The sequence below is a fragment of the Electrophorus electricus genome, chromosome 17, assembly GCF_041902795.1.
Source record: "Electrophorus electricus isolate QZ-2024a chromosome 17, ASM4190279v1, whole genome shotgun sequence".
Taxonomy (NCBI): domain Eukaryota; kingdom Metazoa; phylum Chordata; class Actinopteri; order Gymnotiformes; family Gymnotidae; genus Electrophorus; species Electrophorus electricus.
Window position 1 is genome coordinate 12,515,800 of NC_137513.1, and position 22,418 is coordinate 12,538,217.

Consider the following 22,418-nt stretch of genomic DNA (forward strand, 5'->3'; position numbering starts at 1 on the left):
TTTCGTAGTGTGAAAAAGGTAAAGAACAGAGTTTCAAAGTAAAGATTCTTCTTATAATGCATTCCTTTTTAGTCTAAAACACAATCATCTTGCCCTGAAACAGTGTTTAAGGTGAATACAAAGCTGTTTCCTAGTGTGAAAAGGGTAAAGAACAGACTTTCTATGTAAAGATTCTTCTTATAATGCATTCCCTTTTAGTCTAAAACACAATCTCTTGCCCTGAAACAGTGTTTAAGGTGAATACAAAGCTGTTTCATAGTGTGAAAAAGGTAAAGAACAGAGTTTCAAAGTAAAGATTCTTCTTATAATGCATTCCCTTTTAATCTAAAACACAATCTCTTGCCCTGAAACAGTGTTTAAGGTGAATACAAAGCTGTTTCATAGTGTGAAAAAGGTAAAGAACAGAGTTTCTATGTAAAGATTCTTCTTATAATGCATTCCCTTTTAGTCTAAAACACAATCTCTTGCCCTGAAACAGTGTTTAAGGTGAATACAAAGCTGTTTCGTAGTGTGAAAAAGGTAAAGAACAGAGTTTCAAAGTAAAGATTCTTCTTATAATGCATTCCCTTTTAGTCTAAAACACAACCTCTTGCCCTGACACAGTGTTTAAGTTGAATACAAAGCTGTTTCATAGTGTGAAAAAGGTAAAGAACAGAGTTTCAAAGTAAAGATTCTTCTTATAATGCATTCCCTTTTAGTCTAAAATACAATCTCTTGCCCTGACACAGTGTTTAAGTTGAATACAAAGCTGTTTCATAGTGTGAAAAAGGTAAAGAACAGTTTCAAAGTAAAGATTCTTCTTATAATGCATTCCCTTTTAGTCTAAAACACAATCTCTTGCCCTGAAACAGTGTTTAAGGTGAATACAAAGCTGTTTCGTAGTGTGAAAAAGGTAAAGAACAGAGTTTCAAAGTAAAGATTCTTCTTATAATGCATTCCCTTTTAGTCTAAAACACAATCTCTTGCCCTGAAACAGTGTTTAAGGTGAATACAAAGCTGTTTCGTAGTGTGAAAAAGGTAAAGAACAGAGTTTCAAAGTAAAGATTCTTCTTATAATGCATTCCCTTTTAGTCTAAAACACAATCTCTTGCCCTGAAACAGTGTTTAAGGTGAATACAAAGCGGTTTCGTAGTGTGAAAAAGGTAAAGAACAGACTTTCTATGTAAAGATTCTTCTTATAATGCATTCCTTTTCAGTCTAAAACACAATCTCTTGCCCTGAAACAGTGTTTAAGGTGAATACAAAGCTGTTTCATAGTTTGAAAAAGGTAAAGAACAGTTTCAAAGTAAAGATTCTTCTTATAATGCATTCCCTTTTAGTCTAAAACACAATCTCTTGCCCTGAAACAGTGTTTAAGGTGAATACAAAGCTGTTTCGTAGTGTGAAAAAGGTAAAGAACAGAGTTTCAAAGTAAAGATTCTTCTTATAATGCATTCCTTTTTAGTCTAAAACACAATCATCTTGCCCTGAAACAGTGTTTAAGGTGAATACAAAGCTGTTTCGTAGTGTGAAAAGGGTAAAGAACAGACTTTCTATGTAAAGATTCTTCTTATAATGCATTCCCTTTTAGTCTAAAACACAATCTCTTGCCCTGAAACAGTGTTTAAGGTGAATACAAAGCTGTTTCATAGTGTGAAAAAGGTAAAGAACAGAGTTTCAAAGTAAAGATTCTTCTAATAATCCATTCCCTTTTAATCTAAAACACAATCTCTTGCCCTGAAACAGTGTTTAAGGTGAATACAAAGCTGTTTCGTAGTGTGAAAAAGGTAAAGAACAGAGTTTCAAAGTAAAGATTCTTCTTATAATGCATTCCCTTTTAGTCTAAAACACAATCTCTTGCCCTGAAACAGTGTTTAAGGTGAATACAAAGCGGTTTCGTAGTGTGAAAAAGGTAAAGAACAGACTTTCTATGTAAAGATTCTTCTTATAATGCATTCCCTTTCAGTCTAAAACACAATCTCTTGCCCTGAAACAGTGTTTAAGGTGAATACAAAGCTGTTTCGTAGTGTGAAAAAGGTAAAGAACAGAGTTTCAAAGTAAAGATTCTTCTTATAATGCATTCCTTTTTAGTCTAAAACACAATCATCTTGCCCTGAAACAGTGTTTAAGGTGAATACAAAGCTGTTTCGTAGTGTGAAAAGGGTAAAGAACAGACTTTCTATGTAAAGATTCTTCTTATAATGCATTCCCTTTTAGTCTAAAACACAATCTCTTGCCCTGAAACAGTGTTTAAAGTGAATACAAAGCTGTTTCATAGTGTGAAAAAGGTAAAGAACAGAGTTTCAAAGTAAAGATTCTTCTTATAATGCATTCCCTTTTAATCTAAAACACAATCTCTTGCCCTGAAACAGTGTTTAAGGTGAATACAAAGCTGTTTCGTAGTGTGAAAAAGGTAAAGAACAGAGTTTCTATGTAAAGATTCTTCTTATAATGCATTCCCTTTTAGTCTAAAACACAATCTCTTGCCCTGAAACAGTGTTTAAGGTGAATACAAAGCTGTTTCGTAGTGTGAAAAAGGTAAAGAACAGAGTTTCAAAGTAAAGATTCTTCTTATAATGCATTCCCTTTTAGTCTAAAACACAACCTCTTGCCCTGACACAGTGTTTAAGTTGAATACAAAGCTGTTTCATAGTGTGAAAAAGGTAAAGAACAGAGTTTCAAAGTAAAGATTCTTCTTATAATGCATTCCCTTTTAGTCTAAAACACAATCTCTTGCCCTGACACAGTGTTTAAGTTGAATACAAAGCTGTTTCATAGTGTGAAAAAGGTAAAGAACAGAGTTTCAAAGATTCTTCTTATAATGCATTCCCTTTTAGTCTAAAATACAATCTCTTGCCCTGACACAGTGTTTAAGTTGAATACAAAGCTGTTTCATAGTGTGAAAAAGGTAAAGAACAGTTTCAAAGTAAAGATTCTTCTTATAATGCATTCCCTTTTAGTCTAAAACACAATCTCTTGCCCTGAAACAGTGTTTAAGGTGAATACAAAGCTGTTTCGTAGTGTGAAAAAGGTAAAGAACAGAGTTTCAAAGTAAAGATTCTTCTTATAATGCATTCCCTTTTAGTCTAAAACACAATCTCTTGCCCTGAAACAGTGTTTAAGGTGAATACAAAGCTGTTTCGTAGTGTGAAAAAGGTAAAGAACAGAGTTTCAAAGTAAAGATTCTTCTTATAATGCATTCCCTTTTAGTCTAAAACACAATCTCTTGCCCTGAAACAGTGTTTAAGGTGAATACAAAGCGGTTTCGTAGTGTGAAAAAGGTAAAGAACAGACTTTCTATGTAAAGATTCTTCTTATAATGCATTCCCTTTCACTCTAAAACACAATCTCTTGCCCTGAAACAGTGTTTAAGGTGAATACAAAGCTGTTTCATAGTGTGAAAAAGGTAAAGAACAGTTTCAAAGTAAAGATTCTTCTTATAATGCATTCCATTTTAGTCTAAAACACAATCTCTTGCCCTGAAACAGTGTTTAAGGTGAATACAAAGCTGTTTCGTAGTGTGAAAAAGGTAAAGAACAGAGTTTCAAAGTAAAGATTCTTCTTATAATGCATTCCTTTTTAGTCTAAAACACAATCATCTTGCCCTGAAACAGTGTTTAAGGTGAATACAAAGCTGTTTCGTAGTGTGAAAAGGGTAAAGAACAGACTTTCTATGTAAAGATTCTTCTTATAATGCATTCCCTTTTAGTCTAAAACACAATCTCTTGCCCTGAAACAGTGTTTAAGGTGAATACAAAGCTGCTTCATAGTGTTAAAAAGGTAAAGAACAGAGTTTCAAAGTAAAGAGTCTTCTTATAATGCATTCCCTTTTAGTCTAAAACACAATCTCTTGCCCTGCAACAGTGTTTAAGGTGAATACAAAGCTGTTTCATAGTGTCAAAAAGGTAAAGAACATAGTTTCAAAGTAAAGATTCTTCTTATAATGCATTCCCTTTTAGTCTAAAACACAATCTCTTGCCCTGCAACAGTGTTTAATGTGAATAGAAAGCTGTTTCATAGTGTCAAAAAGGTAAAGAACATAGTTTCAAAGTAAAGATTCTTCTTATAATGCATTCCCTTTTAGTCTAAAACACAATCTCTTGCCCTGCAACAGTGTTTAAGGTGAATACAAAGCTGTTTCATAGTGTCAAAAAGGTAAAGAACATAGTTTCAAAGTAAAGATTCTTCTTATAATGCATTCCCTTTTAGTCTAAAACACAATCTCTTGCCCTGCAACAGTGTTTAAGGTGAATACAAAGCTGTTTCATAGTGTCAAAAAGGTAAAGAACATAGTTTCAAAGTAAAGATTCTTCTTATAATGCATTCCCTTTTAGTCTAAAACACAATCTCTTGCCCTGAAACAGTGTTTAAGGTGAATACAAAGCTGCTTCATAGTGTTAAAAAGGTAAAGAACAGAGTTGCAAAGGAAAGATTCTTCTTATAATGCATTCCCTTTTAGTCTAAAACACAATCTCTTGCCCTGAAACAGTGTTTAAGGTGAATACAAAGCTGTTTCATAGTGTGAAAAAGGTAAAGAACAGAGTTTCAAAGTAAAGATTCTTCTTATAATGCATTCCCTTTTAATCTAAAACACAATCTCTTGCCCTGAAACAGTGTTTAAGGTGAATACAAAGCTGTTTCGTAGTGTGAAAAAGGTAAAGAACAGAGTTTCTATGTAAAGATTCTTCTTATAATGCATTCCCTTTTAGTCTAAAACACAATCTCTTGCCCTGAAACAGTGTTTAAGGTGAATACAAAGCTGTTTCGTAGTGTGAAAAAGGTAAAGAACAGAGTTTCAAAGTAAAGATTCTTCTTATAATGCATTCCCTTTTAGTCTAAAATACAATCTCTTGCCCTGACACAGTGTTTAAGTTGAATACAAAGCTGTTTCATAGTGTGAAAAAGGTAAAGAACAGTTTCAAAGTAAAGATTCTTCTTATAATGCATTCCCTTTTAGTCTAAAACACAATCTCTTGCCCTGAAACAGTGTTTAAGGTGAATACAAAGCTGTTTCGTAGTGTGAAAAAGGTAAAGAACAGAGTTTCAAAGTAAAGATTCTTCTTATAATGCATTCCCTTTTAGTCTAAAACACAATCTCTTGCCCTGAAACAGTGTTTAAGGTGAATACAAAGCTGTTTCGTAGTGTGAAAAAGGTAAAGAACAGAGTTTCAAAGTAAAGATTCTTCTTATAATGCATTCCCTTTTAGTCTAAAACACAATCTCTTGCCCTGAAACAGTGTTTAAGGTGAATACAAAGCGGTTTCGTAGTGTGAAAAAGGTAAAGAACAGACTTTCTATGTAAAGATTCTTCTTATAATGCATTCCTTTTCAGTCTAAAACACAATCTCTTGCCCTGAAACAGTGTTTAAGGTGAATACAAAGCTGTTTCATAGTTTGAAAAAGGTAAAGAACAGTTTCAAAGTAAAGATTCTTCTTATAATGCATTCCCTTTTAGTCTAAAACACAATCTCTTGCCCTGAAACAGTGTTTAAGGTGAATACAAAGCTGTTTCGTAGTGTGAAAAAGGTAAAGAACAGAGTTTCAAAGTAAAGATTCTTCTTATAATGCATTCCTTTTTAGTCTAAAACACAATCATCTTGCCCTGAAACAGTGTTTAAGGTGAATACAAAGCTGTTTCGTAGTGTGAAAAGGGTAAAGAACAGACTTTCTATGTAAAGATTCTTCTTATAATGCATTCCCTTTTAGTCTAAAACACAATCTCTTGCCCTGAAACAGTGTTTAAGGTGAATACAAAGCTGTTTCATAGTGTGAAAAAGGTAAAGAACAGAGTTTCAAAGTAAAGATTCTTCTAATAATGCATTCCCTTTTAATCTAAAACACAATCTCTTGCCCTGAAACAGTGTTTAAGGTGAATACAAAGCTGTTTCGTAGTGTGAAAAAGGTAAAGAACAGAGTTTCTATGTAAAGATTCTTCTTATAATGCATTCCCTTTTAGTGTAAAACACAATCTCTTGCCCTGAAACAGTGTTTAAGGTGAATACAAAGCTGTTTCGTAGTGTGAAAAAGGTAAAGAACAGAGTTTCAAAGTAAAGATTCTTCTTATAATGCATTCCCTTTTAGTCTAAAACACAATCTCTTGCCCTGAAACAGTGTTTAAGGTGAATACAAAGCTGTTTCGTAGTGTGAAAAAGGTAAAGATCAGAGTTTCAAAGTAAAGATTCTTCTTATAATGCATTCCCTTTTAGTCTAAAACACAATCTCTTGCCCTGAAACAGTGTTTAAGGTGAATACAAAGCGGTTTCGTAGTGTGAAAAAGGTAAAGAACAGACTTTCTATGTAAAGATTCTTCTTATAATGCATTCCCTTTTAGTCTAAAACACAATCTCTTGCCCTGAAACAGTGTTTAAGGTGAATACAAAGCTGTTTCATAGTGTGAAAAAGGTAAATAACAGTTTCAAAGTAAAGATTCTTCTTATAATGCATTCCCTTTTAGTCTAAAACACAATCTCTTGCCCTGAAACAGTGTTTAAGGTGAATACAAAGCTGTTTCGTAGTGTGAAAAGGGTAAAGAACAGACTTTCTATGTAAAGATTCTTCTTATAATGCATTCCCTTTTAGTCTAAAACACAATCTCTTGCCCTGAAACAGTGTTTAAGGTGAATACAAAGCTGTTTCGTAGTGTGAAAAAGGTAAAGAACAGTTTCAAATAAAGATTCTTCTTATAATGCATTCCCTTTTAGTCTAAAACACAATCTTTTGCCCTGAAACAGTGTTTAAGGTGAATACAAAGCTGTTTCGTAGTGTGAAAAAGGTAAAGAACAGTTTCAAAGTAAAGATTCTTCTTATAATGCATTCCCTTTTAGTCTAAAACACAATATCTTGCCCTGATACAGTGTTTAAGGTGAATACAAAGGTGTTTCATAGTGTGAAAAAGGTAAAGAAGAGTTTCAAAGTAAAGATTCTTCTTATAATGCATTCCCTTTTAGTCTAAAACACAATCTCTTGCCCTGAAACAGTGTTTAAGGTGAATACAAAGCTGTTTCGTAGTGTGAAAAAGGTAAAGAACAGAGTTTCAAAGTAAAGATTCTTCTTATAATGCATTCCCTTTTAGTCTAAAACACAACCTCTTGCCCTGACACAGTGTTTAAGTTGAATACAAAGCTGTTTCAGAGTGTGAAAAAGGTAAAGAACAGAGTTTCAAAGTAAAGATTCTTCTTATAATGCATTCCCTTTTAGTCTAAAACACAATCTCTTGCCCTGACACAGTGTTTAAGTTGAATACAAAGCTGTTTCATAGTGTGAAAAAGGTAAAGAACAGAGTTTCAAAGATTCTTCTTATAATGCATTCCCTTTTAGTCTAAAATACAATCTCTTGCCCTGACACAGTGTTTAAGTTGAATACAAAGCTGTTTCATAGTGTGAAAAAGGTAAAGAACAGTTTCAAAGTAAAGATTCTTCTTATAATGCATTCCCTTTTAATCTAAAACACAATCTCTTGCCCTGAAACAGTGTTTAAGGTGAATACAAAGCTGTTTCGTAGTGTGAAAAAGGTAAAGAACAGAGTTTCTATGTAAAGATTCTTCTTATAATGCATTCCCTTTTAGTCTAAAACACAATCTCTTGCCCTGAAACAGTGTTTAAGGTGAATACAAAGCTGTTTCGTAGTGTGAAAAAGGTAAAGAACAGAGTTTCAAAGTAAAGATTCTTCTTATAATGCATTCCCTTTTAGTCTAAAACACAACCTCTTGCCCTGACACAGTGTTTAAGTTGAATACAAAGCTGTTTCATAGTGTGAAAAAGGTAAAGAACAGAGTTTCAAAGTAAAGATTCTTCTTATAATGCATTCCCTTTTAGTCTAAAACACAATCTCTTGCCCTGACACAGTGTTTAAGTTGAATACAAAGCTGTTTCATAGTGTGAAAAAGGTAAAGAACAGAGTTTCAAAGATTCTTCTTATAATGCATTCCCTTTTAGTCTAAAACACAATCTCTTGCCCTGAAACAGTGTTTAAGGTGAATACAAAGCTGTTTCGTAGTGTGAAAAAGGTAAAGAACAGAGTTTCAAAGTAAAGATTCTTCTTATAATGCATTCCCTTTTAGTCTAAAACACAATCTCTTGCCCTGAAACAGTGTTTAAGGTGAATACAAAGCGGTTTCGTAGTGTGAAAAAGGTAAAGAACAGACTTTCTATGTAAAGATTCTTCTTATAATGCATTCCCTTTCACTCTAAAACACAATCTCTTGCCCTGAAACAGTGTTTAAGGTGAATACAAAGCTGTTTCATAGTGTGAAAAAGGTAAAGAACAGTTTCAAAGTAAAGATTCTTCTTATAATGCATTCCCTTTTAGTCTAAAACACAATCTCTTGCCCTGAAACAGTGTTTAAGGTGAATACAAAGCTGTTTCGTAGTGTGAAAAAGGTAAAGAACAGAGTTTCAAAGTAAAGATTCTTCTTATAATGCATTCCTTTTTAGTCTAAAACACAATCATCTTGCCCTGAAACAGTGTTTAAGGTGAATACAAAGCTGTTTCGTAGTGTGAAAAGGGTAAAGAACAGACTTTCTATGTAAAGATTCTTCTTATAATGCATTCCCTTTTAGTCTAAAACACAATCTCTTGCCCTGAAACAGTGTTTAAGGTGAATACAAAGCTGTTTCGTAGTGTGAAAAAGGTAAAGAACAGAGTTTCAAAGTAAAGATTCTTCTTATAATGCATTCCCTTTTAGTCTAAAACACAATCTCTTGCCCTGAAACAGTGTTTAAGGTGAATACAAAGCGGTTTCGTAGTGTGAAAAAGGTAAAGAACAGACTTTCTATGTAAAGATTCTTCTTATAATGCATTCCCTTTCACTCTAAAACACAATCTCTTGCCCTGAAACAGTGTTTAAGGTGAATACAAAGCTGTTTCATAGTGTGAAAAAGGTAAAGAACAGTTTCAAAGTAAAGATTCTTCTTATAATGCATTCCCTTTTAGTCTAAAACACAATCTCTTGCCCTGAAACAGTGTTTAAGGTGAATACAAAGCTGTTTCGTAGTGTGAAAAAGGTAAAGAACAGAGTTTCAAAGTAAAGATTCTTCTTATAATGCATTCCTTTTTAGTCTAAAACACAATCATCTTGCCCTGAAACAGTGTTTAAGGTGAATACAAAGCTGTTTCGTAGTGTGAAAAGGGTAAAGAACAGACTTTCTATGTAAAGATTCTTCTTATAATGCATTCCCTTTTAGTCTAAAACACAATCTCTTGCCCTGAAACAGTGTTTAAGGTGAATACAAAGCTGTTTCATAGTGTGAAAAAGGTAAAGAACAGAGTTTCAAAGTAAAGATTCTTCTTATAATGCATTCCCTTTTAATCTAAAACACAATCTCTTGCCCTGAAACAGTGTTTAAGGTGAATACAAAGCTGTTTCGTAGTGTGAAAAAGGTAAAGAACAGAGTTTCTATGTAAAGATTCTTCTTATAATGCATTCCCTTTTAGTCTAAAACACAATCTCTTGCCCTGAAACAGTGTTTAAGGTGAATACAAAGCTGTTTCGTAGTGTGAAAAAGGTAAAGAACAGAGTTTCAAAGTAAAGATTCTTCTTATAATGCATTCCCTTTTAGTCTAAAATACAATCTCTTGCCCTGACACAGTGTTTAAGTTGAATACAAAGCTGTTTCATAGTGTGAAAAAGGTAAAGAACAGTTTCAAAGTAAAGATTCTTCTTATAATGCATTCCCTTTTAGTCTAAAACACAATCTCTTGCCCTGAAACAGTGTTTAAGGTGAATACAAAGCTGTTTCGTAGTGTGAAAAAGGTAAAGAACAGAGTTTCAAAGTAAAGATTCTTCTTATAATGCATTCCCTTTTAGTCTAAAACACAATCTCTTGCCCTGAAACAGTGTTTAAGGTGAATACAAAGCTGTTTCGTAGTGTGAAAAAGGTAAAGAACAGAGTTTCAAAGTAAAGATTCTTCTTATAATGCATTCCCTTTTAGTCTAAAACACAATCTCTTGCCCTGAAACAGTGTTTAAGGTGAATACAAAGCTGTTTCGTAGTGTGAAAAAGGTAAAGATCAGAGTTTCAAAGTAAAGATTCTTCTTATAATGCATTCCCTTTTAGTCTAAAACACAATCTCTTGCCCTGAAACAGTGTTTAAGGTGAATACAAAGCGGTTTCGTAGTGTGAAAAAGGTAAAGAACAGACTTTCTATGTAAAGATTCTTCTTATAATGCATTCCCTTTTAGTCTAAAACACAATCTCTTGCCCTGAAACAGTGTTTAAGGTGAATACAAAGCTGTTTCATAGTGTGAAAAAGGTAAATAACAGTTTCAAAGTAAAGATTCTTCTTATAATGCATTCCCTTTTAGTCTAAAACACAATCTCTTGCCCTGAAACAGTGTTTAAGGTGAATACAAAGCTGTTTCGTAGTGTGAAAAGGGTAAAGAACAGACTTTCTATGTAAAGATTCTTCTTATAATGCATTCCCTTTTAGTCTAAAACACAATCTCTTGCCCTGAAACAGTGTTTAAGGTGAATACAAAGCTGTTTCGTAGTGTGAAAAAGGTAAAGAACAGTTTCAAATAAAGATTCTTCTTATAATGCATTCCCTTTTAGTCTAAAACACAATCTTTTGCCCTGATACAGTGTTTAAGGTGAATACAAAGGTGTTTCATAGTGTGAAAAAGGTAAAGAACAGTTTCAAAGTAAAGATTCTTCTTATAATGCATTCCCTTTTAGTCTAAAACACAATCTCTTGCCCTGAAACAGTGTTTAAGGTGAATACAAAGCTGTTTCGTAGTGTGAAAAAGGTAAAGAACAGTTTCAAAGTAAAGATTCTTCTTATAATGCATTCCCTTTTAGTCTAAAACACAATATCTTGCCCTGATACAGTGTTTAAGGTGAATACAAAGGTGTTTCATAGTGTGAAAAAGGTAAAGAACAGTTTCAAAGTAAAGATTCTTCTTATAATGCATTCCCTTTTAGTCTAAAACACAATCTCTTGCCCTGAAACAGTGTTTAAGGTGAATACAAAGCTGTTTCGTAGTGTGAAAAAGGTAAAGAACAGAGTTTCAAAGTAAAGATTCTTCTTATAATGCATTCCCTTTTAGTCTAAAACACAACCTCTTGCCCTGACACAGTGTTTAAGTTGAATACAAAGCTGTTTCATAGTGTGAAAAAGGTAAAGAACAGAGTTTCAAAGTAAAGATTCTTCTTATAATGCATTCCCTTTTAGTCTAAAACACAATCTCTTGCCCTGACACAGTGTTTAAGTTGAATACAAAGCTGTTTCATAGTGTGAAAAAGGTAAAGAACAGAGTTTCAAAGATTCTTCTTATAATGCATTCCCTTTTAGTCTAAAATACAATCTCTTGCCCTGACACAGTGTTTAAGTTGAATACAAAGCTGTTTCATAGTGTGAAAAAGGTAAAGAACAGTTTCAAAGTAAAGATTCTTCTTATAATGCATTCCCTTTTAATCTAAAACACAATCTCTTGCCCTGAAACAGTGTTTAAGGTGAATACAAAGCTGTTTCGTAGTGTGAAAAAGGTAAAGAACAGAGTTTCTATGTAAAGATTCTACTTATAATGCATTCCCTTTTAGTCTAAAACACAATCTCTTGCCCTGAAACAGTGTTTAAGGTGAATACAAAGCTGTTTCGTAGTGTGAAAAAGGTAAAGAACAGAGTTTCAAAGTAAAGATTCTTCTTATAATGCATTCCCTTTTAGTCTAAAACACAACCTCTTGCCCTGACACAGTGTTTAAGTTGAATACAAAGCTGTTTCATAGTGTGAAAAAGGTAAAGAACAGAGTTTCAAAGTAAAGATTCTTCTTATAATGCATTCCCTTTTAGTCTAAAACACAATCTCTTGCCCTGACACAGTGTTTAAGTTGAATACAAAGCTGTTTCATAGTGTGAAAAAGGTAAAGAACAGAGTTTCAAAGATTCTTCTTATAATGCATTCCCTTTTAGTCTAAAATACAATCTCTTGCCCTGACACAGTGTTTAAGTTGAATACAAAGCTGTTTCATAGTGTGAAAAAGGTAAAGAACAGTTTCAAAGTAAAGATTCTTCTTATAATGCATTCCCTTTTAGTCTAAAACACAATCTCTTGCCCTGAAACAGTGTTTAAGGTGAATACAAAGCTGTTTCGTAGTGTGAAAAAGGTAAAGAACAGAGTTTCAAAGTAAAGATTCTTCTTATAATGCATTCCCTTTTAGTCTAAAACACAATCTCTTGCCCTGAAACAGTGTTTAAGGTGAATACAAAGCGGTTTCGTAGTGTGAAAAAGGTAAAGAACAGACTTTCTATGTAAAGATTCTTCTTATAATGCATTCCCTTTCACTCTAAAACACAATCTCTTGCCCTGAAACAGTGTTTAAGGTGAATACAAAGCTGTTTCATAGTGTGAAAAAGGTAAAGAACAGTTTCAAAGTAAAGATTCTTCTTATAATGCATTCCCTTTTAGTCTAAAACACAATCTCTTGCCCTGAAACAGTGTTTAAGGTGAATACAAAGCTGTTTCGTAGTGTGAAAAAGGTAAAGAACAGAGTTTCAAAGTAAAGATTCTTCTTATAATGCATTCCCTTTTAGTCTAAAACACAATCTCTTGCCCTGAAACAGTGTTTAAGGTGAATACAAAGCTGTTTCATAGTGTGAAAAAGGTAAAGAACAGAGTTTCAAAGTAAAGATTCTTCTTATAATGCATTCCCTTTTAGTCTAAAACACAATCTCTTGCCCTGATACAGTGTTTAAGTTGAATACAAAGCTGTTTCATAGTGTTAAAAAGGTAAAGAACAGAGTTTCAAAGGAGAGATTCTTCTTATAATGCATTCCCTTTTAGTCTAAAACACAATCTCTTGCCCTGAAACAGTGTTTAAGGTGAATACAAAGCTGTTTCATAGTGTGAAAAAGGTAAAGAACAGTTTCAAAGTAAAGATTCTTCTTATAATGCATTCCCTTTTAGTCTAAAACACAATCTCTTGCCCTGAAACAGTGTTTAAGGTGAATACAAAGCTGTTTCGTAGTGTGAAAAAGGTAAAGAACAGAGTTTCAAAGTAAAGATTCTTCTTATAATGCATTCCCTTTTAGTCTAAAACACAATCTCTTGCCCTGAAACAGTGTTTAAGGTGAATACAAAGCTGTTTCGTAGTGTGAAAAAGGTAAAGAACAGAGTTTCAAAGTAAAGATTCTTCTTATAATGCATTCCCTTTTAGTCTAAAACACAATCTCTTGCCCTGAAACAGTGTTTAAGGTGAATACAAAGCGGTTTCGTAGTGTGAAAAAGGTAAAGAACAGACTTTCTATGTAAAGATTCTTCTTATAATGCATTCCTTTTCAGTCTAAAACACAATCTCTTGCCCTGAAACAGTGTTTAAGGTGAATACAAAGCTGTTTCATAGTTTGAAAAAGGTAAAGAACAGTTTCAAAGTAAAGATTCTTCTTATAATGCATTCCCTTTTAGTCTAAAACACAATCTCTTGCCCTGAAACAGTGTTTAAGGTGAATACAAAGCTGTTTCGTAGTGTGAAAAAGGTAAAGAACAGAGTTTCAAAGTAAAGATTCTTCTTATAATGCATTCCCTTTTAGTCTAAAACACAATCTCTTGCCCTGAAACAGTGTTTAAGGTGAATACAAAGCGGTTTCGTAGTGTGAAAAAGGTAAAGAACAGACTTTCTATGTAAAGATTCTTCTTATAATGCATTCCCTTTTAGTCTAAAACACAATCTCTTGCCCTGAAACAGTGTTTAAGGTGAATACAAAGCTGTTTCATAGTGTGAAAAAGGTAAATAACAGTTTCAAAGTAAAGATTCTTCTTATAATGCATTCCCTTTTAGTCTAAAACACAATCTCTTGCCCTGAAACAGTGTTTAAGGTGAATACAAAGCTGTTTCTTAGTGTGAAAAGGGTAAAGAACAGACTTTCTATGTAAAGATTCTTCTTATAATGCATTCCCTTTTAGTCTAAAACACAATCTCTTGCCCTGAAACAGTGTTTAAGGTGAATACAAAGCTGTTTCGTAGTGTGAAAAAGGTAAAGAACAGTTTCAAATAAAGATTCTTCTTATAATGCATTCCCTTTTAGTCTAAAACACAATCTTTTGCCCTGAAACAGTGTTTAAGGTGAATACAAAGCTGTTTCGTAGTGTGAAAAAGGTAAAGAACAGTTTCAAAGTAAAGATTCTTCTTATAATGCATTCCCTTTTAGTCTAAAACACAATATCTTGCCCTGATACAGTGTTTAAGGTGAATACAAAGCTGTTTCGTAGTGTGAAAAAGGTAAAGAACAGAGTTTCAAAGTAAAGATTCTTCTTATAATGCATTCCTTTTTAGTCTAAAACACAATCATCTTGCCCTGAAACAGTGTTTAAGGTGAATACAAAGCTGTTTCGTAGTGTGAAAAGGGTAAAGAACAGACTTTCTATGTAAAGATTCTTCTTATAATGCATTCCCTTTTAGTCTAAAACACAATCTCTTGCCCTGAAACAGTGTTTAAGGTGAATACAAAGCTGTTTCATAGTGTGAAAAAGGTAAAGAACAGAGTTTCAAAGTAAAGATTCTTCTTATAATGCATTCCCTTTTAATCTAAAACACAATCTCTTGCCCTGAAACAGTGTTTAAGGTGAATACAAAGCTGTTTCGTAGTGTGAAAAAGGTAAAGAACAGAGTTTCTATGTAAAGATTCTTCTTATAATGCATTCCCTTTTAGTCTAAAACACAATCTCTTGCCCTGAAACAGTGTTTAAGGTGAATACAAAGCTGTTTCGTAGTGTGAAAAAGGTAAAGAACAGAGTTTCAAAGTAAAGATTCTTCTTATAATGCATTCCCTTTTAGTCTAAAATACAATCTCTTGCCCTGACACAGTGTTTAAGTTGAATACAAAGCTGTTTCATAGTGTGAAAAAGGTAAAGAACAGTTTCAAAGTAAAGATTCTTCTTATAATGCATTCCCTTTTAGTCTAAAACACAATCTCTTGCCCTGAAACAGTGTTTAAGGTGAATACAAAGCTGTTTCGTAGTGTGAAAAAGGTAAAGAACAGAGTTTCAAAGTAAAGATTCTTCTTATAATGCATTCCCTTTTAGTCTAAAACACAATCTCTTGCCCTGAAACAGTGTTTAAGGTGAATACAAAGCTGTTTCGTAGTGTGAAAAAGGTAAAGAACAGAGTTTCAAAGTAAAGATTCTTCTTATAATGCATTCCCTTTTAGTCTAAAACACAATCTCTTGCCCTGAAACAGTGTTTAAGGTGAATACAAAGCTGTTTCGTAGTGTGAAAAAGGTAAAGATCAGAGTTTCAAAGTAAAGATTCTTCTTATAATGCATTCCCTTTTAGTCTAAAACACAATCTCTTGCCCTGAAACAGTGTTTAAGGTGAATACAAAGCGGTTTCGTAGTGTGAAAAAGGTAAAGAACAGACTTTCTATGTAAAGATTCTTCTTATAATGCATTCCCTTTTAGTCTAAAACACAATCTCTTGCCCTGAAACAGTGTTTAAGGTGAATACAAAGCTGTTTCATAGTGTGAAAAAGGTAAATAACAGTTTCAAAGTAAAGATTCTTCTTATAATGCATTCCCTTTTAGTCTAAAACACAATCTCTTGCCCTGAAACAGTGTTTAAGGTGAATACAAAGCTGTTTCGTAGTGTGAAAAGGGTAAAGAACAGACTTTCTATGTAAAGATTCTTCTTATAATGCATTCCCTTTTAGTCTAAAACACAATCTCTTGCCCTGAAACAGTGTTTAAGGTGAATACAAAGCTGTTTCGTAGTGTGAAAAAGGTAAAGAACAGTTTCAAATAAAGATTCTTCTTATAATGCATTCCCTTTTAGTCTAAAACACAATCTTTTGCCCTGAAACAGTGTTTAAGGTGAATACAAAGCTGTTTCGTAGTGTGAAAAAGGTAAAGAACAGTTTCAAAGTAAAGATTCTTCTTATAATGCATTCCCTTTTAGTCTAAAACACAATATCTTGCCCTGATACAGTGTTTAAGGTGAATACAAAGGTGTTTCATAGTGTGAAAAAGGTAAAGAACAGTTTCAAAGTAAAGATTCTTCTTATAATGCATTCCCTTTTAGTCTAAAACACAATCTCTTGCCCTGAAACAGTGTTTAAGGTGAATACAAAGCTGTTTCGTAGTGTGAAAAAGGTAAAGAACAGAGTTTCAAAGTAAAGATTCTTCTTATAATGCATTCCCTTTTAGTCTAAAACACAACCTCTTGCCCTGACACAGTGTTTAAGTTGAATACAAAGCTGTTTCATAGTGTGAAAAAGGTAAAGAACAGAGTTTCAAAGTAAAGATTCTTCTTATAATGCATTCCCTTTTAGTCTAAAACACAATCTCTTGCCCTGACACAGTGTTTAAGTTGAATACAAAGCTGTTTCATAGTGTGAAAAAGGTAAAGAACAGAGTTTCAAAGATTCTTCTTATAATGCATTCCCTTTTAGTCTAAAATACAATCTCTTGCCCTGACACAGTGTTTAAGTTGAATACAAAGCTGTTTCATAGTGTGAAAAAGGTAAAGAACAGTTTCAAAGTAAAGATTCTTCTTATAATGCATTCCCTTTTAATCTAAAACACAATCTCTTGCCCTGAAACAGTGTTTAAGGTGAATACAAAGCTGTTTCGTAGTGTGAAAAAGGTAAAGAACAGAGTTTCTATGTAAAGATTCTACTTATAATGCATTCCCTTTTAGTCTAAAACACAATCTCTTGCCCTGAAACAGTGTTTAAGGTGAATACAAAGCTGTTTCGTAGTGTGAAAAAGGTAAAGAACAGAGTTTCAAAGTAAAGATTCTTCTTATAATGCATTCCCTTTTAGTCTAAAACACAACCTCTTGCCCTGACACAGTGTTTAAGTTGAATACAAAGCTGTTTCATAGTGTGAAAAAGGTAAAGAACAGAGTTTCAAAGTAAAGATTCTTCTTATAATGCATTCCCTTTTAGTCTAAAACACAATCTCTTGCCCTGACACAGTGTTTAAGTTGAATACAAAGCTGTTTCATAGTGTGAAAAAGGTAAAGAACAGAGTTTCAAAGATTCTTCTTATAATGCATTCCCTTTTAGTCTAAAATACAATCTCTTGCCCTGACACAGTGTTTAAGTTGAATACAAAGCTGTTTCATAGTGTGAAAAAGGTAAAGAACAGTTTCAAAGTAAAGATTCTTCTTATAATGCATTCCCTTTTAGTCTAAAACACAATCTCTTGCCCTGAAACAGTGTTTAAGGTGAATACAAAGCTGTTTCGTAGTGTGAAAAAGGTAAAGAACAGAGTTTCAAAGTAAAGATTCTTCTTATAATGCATTCCCTTTTAGTCTAAAACACAATCTCTTGCCCTGAAACAGTGTTTAAGGTGAATACAAAGCGGTTTCGTAGTGTGAAAAAGGTAAAGAACAGACTTTCTATGTAAAGATTCTTCTTATAATGCATTCCCTTTCACTCTAAAACACAATCTCTTGCCCTGAAACAGTGTTTAAGGTGAATACAAAGCTGTTTCATAGTGTGAAAAAGGTAAAGAACAGTTTCAAAGTAAAGATTCTTCTTATAATGCATTCCCTTTTAGTCTAAAACACAATCTCTTGCCCTGAAACAGTGTTTAAGGTGAATACAAAGCTGTTTCGTAGTGTGAAAAAGGTAAAGAACAGAGTTTCAAAGTAAAGATTCTTCTTATAATGCATTCCCTTTTAGTCTAAAACACAATCTCTTGCCCTGAAACAGTGTTTAAGGTGAATACAAAGCTGTTTCATAGTGTGAAAAAGGTAAAGAACAGAGTTTCAAAGTAAAGATTCTTCTTATAATGCATTCCCTTTTAGTCTAAAACACAATCTCTTGCCCTGATACAGTGTTTAAGTTGAATACAAAGCTGTTTCATAGTGTTAAAAAGGTAAAGAACAGAGTTTCAAAGGAGAGATTCTTCTTATAATGCATTCCCTTTTAGTCTAAAACACAATCTCTTGCCCTGAAACAGTGTTTAAGGTGAATACAAAGCTGTTTCATAGTGTGAAAAAGGTAAAGAACAGTTTCAAAGTAAAGATTCTTCTTATAATGCATTCCCTTTTAGTCTAAAACACAATCTCTTGCCCTGAAACAGTGTTTAAGGTGAATACAAAGCTGTTTCGTAGTGTGAAAAAGGTAAAGAACAGAGTTTCAAAGTAAAGATTCTTCTTATAATGCATTCCCTTTTAGTCTAAAACACAATCTCTTGCCCTGAAACAGTGTTTAAGGTGAATACAAAGCTGTTTCGTAGTGTGAAAAAGGTAAAGAACAGAGTTTCAAAGTAAAGATTCTTCTTATAATGCATTCCCTTTTAGTCTAAAACACAATCTCTTGCCCTGAAACAGTGTTTAAGGTGAATACAAAGCGGTTTCGTAGTGTGAAAAAGGTAAAGAACAGACTTTCTATGTAAAGATTCTTCTTATAATGCATTCCTTTTCAGTCTAAAACACAATCTCTTGCCCTGAAACAGTGTTTAAGGTGAATACAAAGCTGTTTCATAGTTTGAAAAAGGTAAAGAACAGTTTCAAAGTAAAGATTCTTCTTATAATGCATTCCCTTTTAGTCTAAAACACAATCTCTTGCCCTGAAACAGTGTTTAAGGTGAATACAAAGCTGTTTCGTAGTGTGAAAAAGGTAAAGAACAGAGTTTCAAAGTAAAGATTCTTCTTATAATGCATTCCCTTTTAGTCTAAAACACAATCTCTTGCCCTGAAACAGTGTTTAAGGTGAATACAAAGCGGTTTCGTAGTGTGAAAAAGGTAAAGAACAGACTTTCTATGTAAAGATTCTTCTTATAATGCATTCCCTTTTAGTCTAAAACACAATCTCTTGCCCTGAAACAGTGTTTAAGGTGAATACAAAGCTGTTTCATAGTGTGAAAAAGGTAAATAACAGTTTCAAAGTAAAGATTCTTCTTATAATGCATTCCCTTTTAGTCTAAAACACAATCTCTTGCCCTGAAACAGTGTTTAAGGTGAATACAAAGCTGTTTCTTAGTGTGAAAAGGGTAAAGAACAGACTTTCTATGTAAAGATTCTTCTTATAATGCATTCCCTTTTAGTCTAAAACACAATCTCTTGCCCTGAAACAGTGTTTAAGGTGAATACAAAGCTGTTTCGTAGTGTGAAAAAGGTAAAGAACAGTTTCAAATAAAGATTCTTCTTATAATGCATTCCCTTTTAGTCTAAAACACAATCTTTTGCCCTGAAACAGTGTTTAAGGTGAATACAAAGCTGTTTCGTAGTGTGAAAAAGGTAAAGAACAGTTTCAAAGTAAAGATTCTTCTTATAATGCATTCCCTTTTAGTCTAAAACACAATATCTTGCCCTGATACAGTGTTTAAGGTGAATACAAAGGTGTTTCATAGTGTGAAAAAGGTAAAGAACAGTTTCAAAGTAAAGATTCTTCTTATAATGCATTCCCTTTTAGTCTAAAACACAATCTCTTGCCCTGAAACAGTGTTTAAGGTGAATACAAAGCTGTTTCGTAGTGTGAAAAAGGTAAAGAACAGAGTTTCAAAGTAAAGATTCTTCTTATAATGCATTCCCTTTTAGTCTAAAACACAACCTCTTGCCCTGACACAGTGTTTAAGGTGAATACAAAGCTGTTTCGTAGTGTGAAAAAGGTAAAGAACAGAGTTTCAAAGTAAAGATTCTTCTTATAATGCATTCCCTTTTAGTCTAAAACACAACCTCTTGCCCTGACACAGTGTTTAAGTTGAATACAAAGCTGTTTCATAGTGTGAAAAAGGTAAAGAACAGAGTTTCAAAGTAAAGATTCTTCTTATAATGCATTCCCTTTTAGTCTAAAACACAATCTCTTGCCCTGACACAGTGTTTAAGTTGAATACAAAGCTGTTTCATAGTGTGAAAAAGGTAAAGAACAGAGTTTCAAAGATTCTTCTTATAATGCATTCCCTTTTAGTCTAAAATACAATCTCTTGCCCTGACACAGTGTTTAAGTTGAATACAAAGCTGTTTCATAGTGTGAAAAAGGTAAAGAACAGTTTCAAAGTAAAGATTCTTCTTATAATGCATTCCCTTTTAATCTAAAACACAATCTCTTGCCCTGAAACAGTGTTTAAGGTGAATACAAAGCTGTTTCGTAGTGTGAAAAAGGTAAAGAACAGAGTTTCTATGTAAAGATTCTACTTATAATGCATTCCCTTTTAGTCTAAAACACAATCTCTTGCCCTGAAACAGTGTTTAAGGTGAATACAAAGCTGTTTCGTAGTGTGAAAAAGGTAAAGAACAGAGTTTCAAAGTAAAGATTCTTCTTATAATGCATTCCCTTTTAGTCTAAAACACAACCTCTTGCCCTGACACAGTGTTTAAGTTGAATACAAAGCTGTTTCATAGTGTGAAAAAGGTAAAGAACAGAGTTTCAAAGTAAAGATTCTTCTTATAATGCATTCCCTTTTAGTCTAAAACACAATCTCTTGCCCTGACACAGTGTTTAAGTTGAATACAAAGCTGTTTCATAGTGTGAAAAAGGTAAAGAACAGAGTTTCAAAGATTCTTCTTATAATGCATTCCCTTTTAGTCTAAAATACAATCTCTTGCCCTGACACAGTGTTTAAGTTGAATACAAAGCTGTTTCATAGTGTGAAAAAGGTAAAGAACAGTTTCAAAGTAAAGATTCTTCTTATAATGCATTCCCTTTTAGTCTAAAACACAATCTCTTGCCCTGAAACAGTGTTTAAGGTGAATACAAAGCTGTTTCGTAGTGTGAAAAAGGTAAAGAACAGAGTTTCAAAGTAAAGATTCTTCTTATAATGCATTCCCTTTTAGTCTAAAACACAATCTCTTGCCCTGAAACAGTGTTTAAGGTGAATACAAAGCGGTTTCGTAGTGTGAAAAAGGTAAAGAACAGACTTTCTATGTAAAGATTCTTCTTATAATGCATTCCCTTTCACTCTAAAACACAATCTCTTGCCCTGAAACAGTGTTTAAGGTGAATACAAAGCTGTTTCATAGTGTGAAAAAGGTAAAGAACAGTTTCAAAGTAAAGATTCTTCTTATAATGCATTCCCTTTTAGTCTAAAACACAATCTCTTGCCCTGAAACAGTGTTTAAGGTGAATACAAAGCTGTTTCGTAGTGTGAAAAAGGTAAAGAACAGAGTTTCAAAGTAAAGATTCTTCTTATAATGCATTCCCTTTTAGTCTAAAACACAATCTCTTGCCCTGAAACAGTGTTTAAGGTGAATACAAAGCTGTTTCATAGTGTGAAAAAGGTAAAGAACAGAGTTTCAAAGTAAAGATTCTTCTTATAATGCATTCCCTTTTAGTCTAAAACACAATCTCTTGCCCTGATACAGTGTTTAAGTTGAATACAAAGCTGTTTCATAGTGTTAAAAAGGTAAAGAACAGAGTTTCAAAGGAGAGATTCTTCTTATAATGCATTCCCTTTTAGTCTAAAACACAATCTCTTGCCCTGAAACAGTGTTTAAGGTGAATACAAAGCTGTTTCATAGTGTGAAAAAGGTAAAGAACAGTTTCAAAGTAAAGATTCTTCTTATAATGCATTCCCTTTTAGTCTAAAACACAATCTCTTGCCCTGAAACAGTGTTTAAGGTGAATACAAAGCTGTTTCGTAGTGTGAAAAAGGTAAAGAACAGTTTCAAAGTAAAGATTCTTCTTATAATGCATTCCCTTTTAGTCTAAAACACAATCTCTTGCCCTGAAACAGTGTTTAAGGTGAATACAAAGCTGTTTCGTAGTGTGAAAAAGGTAAAGAACAGAGTTTCAAAGTAAAGATTCTTCTTATAATGCATTCCCTTTTAGTCTAAAACACAATCTCTTGCCCTGAAACAGTGTTTAAGGTGAATACAAAGCTGTTTCATAGTGTGAAAAAGGTAAAGAACAGTTTCAAAGTAAAGATTCTTCTTATAATGCATTCCCTTTTAGTCTAAAACACAATCTCTTGCCCTGAAACAGTGTTTAAGGTGAATACAAAGCTGTTTCGTAGTGTGAAAAAGGTAAAGAACAGAGTTTCAAAGTAAAGATTCTTCTTATAATGCATTCCCTTTTAGTCTAAAACACAATCTCTTGCCCTGAAACAGTGTTTAAGGTGAATACAAAGCTGTTTCGTAGTGTGAAAAAGGTAAAGAACAGAGTTTCAAAGTAAAGATTCTTCTTATAATGCATTCCCTTTTAGTCTAAAACACAATCTCTTGCCCTGAAACAGTGTTTAAGGTGAATACAAAGCGGTTTCGTAGTGTGAAAAAGGTAAAGAACAGACTTTCTATGTAAAGATTCTTCTTATAATGCATTCCTTTTCAGTCTAAAACACAATCTCTTGCCCTGAAACAGTGTTTAAGGTGAATACAAAGCTGTTTCATAGTTTGAAAAAGGTAAAGAACAGTTTCAAAGTAAAGATTCTTCTTATAATGCATTCCCTTTTAGTCTAAAACACAATCTCTTGCCCTGAAACAGTGTTTAAGGTGAATACAAAGCTGTTTCGTAGTGTGAAAAAGGTAAAGAACAGAGTTTCAAAGTAAAGATTCTTCTTATA